The sequence below is a fragment of the Acomys minous genome (genome assembly GCF_964271855.1).
Source record: "Acomys minous genome assembly, chromosome: 9".
NCBI classification, from domain to species: domain Eukaryota; kingdom Metazoa; phylum Chordata; class Mammalia; order Rodentia; family Muridae; genus Acomys; species Acomys minous.
The window spans coordinates 50,427,640-50,432,894 of NC_140490.1; positions in this window are offsets into that span (position 1 = coordinate 50,427,640).

A 5,255-nucleotide genomic window follows, 5' to 3' on the forward strand; every position below is an offset into this window, starting at 1 on the left:
GTGTGTGTGTGTGTGATGAGAAGAGGTGTTATAATTTGATTTGATTTTGTTTTAATTGGCAAGGTTTAACTTCAATTATTTGTTCCAGTCTCCAATGCAATGCCTCTTTGCTTTCGTGCTCCTTCCAGGCCAGGAATTTTGTTTGTTGTTTACTTTGGTTCTCTGTTTGTTCTAGTTTTTTATTTCAGTGTCCACAACAGTGGTTGGTTCTTAGTGGTTGTGCGTTATTTCTCTGGTGTTGTGAACAAAAGGAGTCATTCACATGGAATAATAAATTCTGAATGTATCAGACCTTACAAGTGATTCTTTCTTCCACCTCTTTCAGGAGGTAAAAATCTAATGAAAATAAATGACAGAATTCATGAGGATGAGGCAGGAGGGTTTCTGCAAGCTCAAGAACAGCCTGGCTGTACAGTAAGAACCTGTCTCAAAGCGAGGGATGAGCCTTGCCAGCAGATTTTAAGACTTCCCGATTCCTTTTTCTCATTTCCCTCACTCCACTTTGACTAAACAACACAACAGGGCACCTGAAATCTACCAGGCCAGGAATTTGGTCATGATAGGTTCTAGAAATCGTGAGAGATGCCAAAATGACCCAGCCCTAACCTGGTACTGGAGCTAAGAAGGGGGTGACACTGACCATGGGCTGAAAGAATGAGAAATCCAGTCTCCCCCTCCGATCCTGCTCTCTCTTTCTGTTTCCATTGCCAAAACAGCCAGAGAAGGGGAGGGGGGATGCATGGCCGGATGAGGCTGTCCGTGGGACCAGTCTTCAGGACATAGGTGGAGAAGGTCAAGCAGAATAATTAATTCTGTCATTCTTGGTGGTGAATTTCATATCTATATGGCTAAATATGAAAACACAGGAAGACATTATTTTGGTCTGTGCTTTGGCACCGGCCTCCTCCTAACCAGACTAAAAATCAAAATGGAGTCCCTCATGCAAAAATTCAAACCTCAGCTAACCTAACTTTATTTAACATTCTGAGAATTGAGTATTTATTGACAGTCAGATTTCTCCACAGGCCAGGTTCAAAGGCCATGGTAAGGAAGTTCATTCTACCTTGTCCTTAAATGGTGCCTGAGATGGTCTGATGTCACTGCTCTGCCTCTCTTTACTTCTGTGCCAGCCTTGTAAGGAAAGGAACTTGGAGAGAAGAATCTGCTCCCAGCTTCCTATTTCTGCTCTCTTCAGCTTTTTTCTATCTCTAAAAACAACAAACCCCATGTTATTCAGCTATTCTTATGCTCATTTTATAGACCTTAAATAAAGGCGGTTAAGGCCATTCCACTAAATTGTTGGGATTTTACGGTTTTATACTATTAGTTAATATTAGTGTCAGCCAATGAAATCAGTAATATCACTATCACAGTCACTGGTTCTAATTTCTATTGTTGTTACACCTGCCATAGCTTCATAGGTTTATTACTTGTTTGTGGGGGTGTGTGTGCGAGTATGCACATGCTCCTGCATGTACATGTGTGTATGTACATGTGTGTGGGTGTGTGTGGGTGTGTGTGTGTGTGTGTGTAGGGGGGTGTTCTAGTGTGCTTTCTATTGCTGTGATAAATGCCATGACCAAAAGCAAGTTGAGGAGGAAAGGACTTATTTCAGCTTACTCACTGGTTGTACTCTACCATTAGAGGAAGTCAGGGCAGGAACTTAAAGCAGAAACCTGGAGGCAGGAATGAAAGTAGAAACCACAGAGGATTGCTGTCTACCGCCTTGCTCCTCATGGCTCATTCAGTTTGCTCTTTTCTACAAGCCAGGACCACATGCCCGGGGTGGCACTGCTCACAATGGGCTAAGCCCACTCCCATCGATTATTAATCGGAAAATATGCCCCACAGGCTTGCCTACAGGCCAATCTGATGGAGGCATTTTCCTAATTGAGGTTCCCTCTCCCGGATAACCCTAGAATGTATCAAGCTGACAAAAATAAATAAACAACTTGAAAAGAAAAGAGTTTCTTTAAAGAAGGCTTGGAGAGATGGCTCACTTGGTATGGATATTTGATGTGCAATCATGAGAACCCGAGTTCAAATTTGTAGCATCCACCCACATAAAGAGTTGGGCATGGCTACACACAAGCATATATCCCAGCACTCTATGAGGTTGGGGCACTTCCATATCTCTGTTCATCGTCCAAGGGAATCAGAAAGAAACTCAAACCGGGAAGGAACCTGGAGGCAGTTGATGCAGAGGCCATGGAGGGGGTGCTGCCTACTGGCTTGCTCAGGCTGCTTTTTTGTAGAATTCAGGGCATGCACAATAGGCTAGCCCCCCCTCCCACCTCCCCCCCCCCCCCCCCCGTTCATCCATCACTAATTAAGAAAAGCCCCGCAGGCTAGCCTGCAGCCTGATCTTATAAAGGCATTTTCTTCATTGAGGCTCCCTCTTCTCAGAAGACTTTAGCCATGTCAAGTTGATGTAAAACTAGCCATCACAGTGGTGTGTGTGTGCATGTGTGTGCAAGAGGCTATGCGAGCACACGGAGTCTAGAGGAGATCATCTGGTGTCCAGATGCCCGCTTTCTTTATTTCCCTGGAGCAGGATCTCTCACTGAACCTGGAGGTAGGCTGGTGGACAGTAAGATTCAGCAATCTTCCTGTCTCAACCTGACATCGCATTGGGGTATGTACTTGTACATAGTCATGCCCAGCTTTTTATGTGGCTGCCTGCTAGAGATTTGAACTCGTGTTCTTCTGCTTGCGCATCAAACATTTGTACCCAGTGAGCCATCATCTCAACCCTCCTGTGCCCTCTTAATAGGGCCCTAGGTTTACGTTTGAAGGATTTGCCACTGTCACTGTCTTCTCTTAAGCAGCTGCTGCCTGGTTTCTGGAGTGACCCTGGGCACAGAATGCCTAAGATCTGATACAGATTTGAACCCATGGTCTAGAGCTTGTCTCCCATTCTCAGGCATCTCCATTACTATGGAAAGGACAGAAGAGCTGGAACTCCCAAGGAGAGTTGCAAGAAGCACTGTTCTTCCGGAACTGCACAACTATGCAGATGAAGCAAATACGAGATTCTAAAAAGAATGAAACCTTAGTAAAACGCACCAGCTCTGACTTAACGAGCAGGGCACATTGTGGCTACCCTGTTAAAAATCTGCTGATCATTTTCGCAACTTAGTTATTCTCAGTGCCTACTTCCTTCCCAGGGAAGGAAAGGGGATAAAAGAAATTTAGCATCTTTTCTCTTTACTGAGTGCTTTTCACACTGTCCATTTCCACATACAGAATATATTTAAGGAGCTACCTTCTGATTAAAAAGAAAAACATATATCTAACTAATTTCCTATAGACTTTTAAAACATTTTGTTCGTCTCAATGTGTATATTTCTGCTCCAATTGAAATTCTTAAATAGTCACTTTCTGAACTGTCAAAATTCTAAAGCTGTTGATGGGTGCAGCCCTGGGGTTTCCATGGTAACTACTTTCATTGCCTAGGAGACGCTGGTCTGCTGATGGTACCGCTGAACTGGCTCAAATCTTGAAAACTTGGCGGTACCCAAAAATGTGCAGGCATGTCCTGAAAGTTTAGCAGGCTTTTATTTTTAAGAGCTGACACCAAGTGTGGTTGTATTAGGTTCGGGCTGAGAGAGCTCTGTCTGACCAGAAGTTCTTCATTGTGTCAGTGACAGGATATGTGACAACCATCTAAAGCTACCAGGTTCTATTTGGACAGTGATCATATGTACTCCCAAATAACATCACCACCATTCACTTTGGTTGAAATAGAAGGTGAGTCAGGGTGACAGAATCTTAGTTCATTCACAGGACAGCAAGATGTTCCTAAGGCAAATGGGTACACAGACCATTGCACAAGTCTACTGCTGCTGCTTCTGCTGCCTCTCTCTCTCTCTCTCTCTCTCTCTCTCTCTTTCTCTCTCTCTCTCCATATATATATATATATATATATATATATATATATGTACAAATATATGTACATATACATATAAGTATATGTATATGTATCCCTCTCTCTCTCCCTCTCCTTTCTTCTGTCTTTCTGTGCTTTCTTTCTGTCTGTTGGCCAAAGAAACAAGAGACACTGGAAGTTATAAACACTCTGGCTCGTTAGACATTCTCCTTGTCTGTTAGAATATGGTGCATCATTTCTAAGCCTCCTCCTGTTCAACTGTTATTGGGAAAGTTGCATTAAAAGTAAATCATTTCTTGATTTCTTGATCAGTGGCTTTCCTGGAAAGTGGTTGAAAAATTATTCGGGGGGGGGGGTGAGGGATTTAGTTCTCTCTCTCTCTCTCTCTCTCTCTCTCTCTCTCTCTCTCTCTCTCTCTCTCTCTCTCTCTCCTCTCTCCCTCTCTCATCCAGGAAACTCAAGTTTCTTCTAATTACATCCTGAAGATCATTTAAACAGGGTGGTCCATTTTAAAGCATCACATTTAAAGCTATTTTGCATTAAATGAGTTTGCTTTTAGATGAGTTTGGCTGGCTCAAGAATCCATCACCACATGCAAATGTGGTGATAAATAAAGCTTTGGCTGCACTGTGGAGACGGGGAGCATTTCAAAAACTGATGTTAGCACTGTCTGCTAAGTGACATGGCATCCCTTGAACGCGCCTTATATTTAAACATTTAAATGTATGCCACTGAATCCAACGCGTCCATTTGATGTGTGTCAATTCATGAGTAACACAAAGTAACAAGAGGAGGTGTGAGTTTTCCCTCACAAGTTAACACTGCTGAAAATGCATGGGTGAGATGGGGCTGTTGGGAGAAGGATATGAGGAAACCGCTCTCTATGCTTACGCAAGGAGTCATTTCAAAGTCACTAGCAGGTGAGAGGTAAGGGGCTGTGAGCCAATTACAATGCATCCCTTTGGGATTTTTGTTGCCACCTTTAGTCTTGGTTCCCAGTGGAAGACAGACACCAGGAGAAGAGGAGGTCTCAGAAGTATGATTAATGACTTCATGGGCTTCTAAACCAAAAGTTCCAGACTTCTGTACACCATACAAGATTGCTGCTCAAGTTGAGGCTAGCTGACCTAATTGTTACAATGTCAGTGTCACTGCTCTTGGTCAATTGTATTTTGCAAGGACAATTCTCCTAAGTTGCCTTTGATTCAGAAAACTGCAACACATCTGTGACACATATTTTTAATTGTCTACCAAGCCATGTCTTTCTTTTCCTTTAGTAATTTACAGGAGCTGAGTATATAGCATCTACAATAATAAAATGACCTGGGGCACACACTTGGTGGCTTCCAGGTGTGACTACACAGCT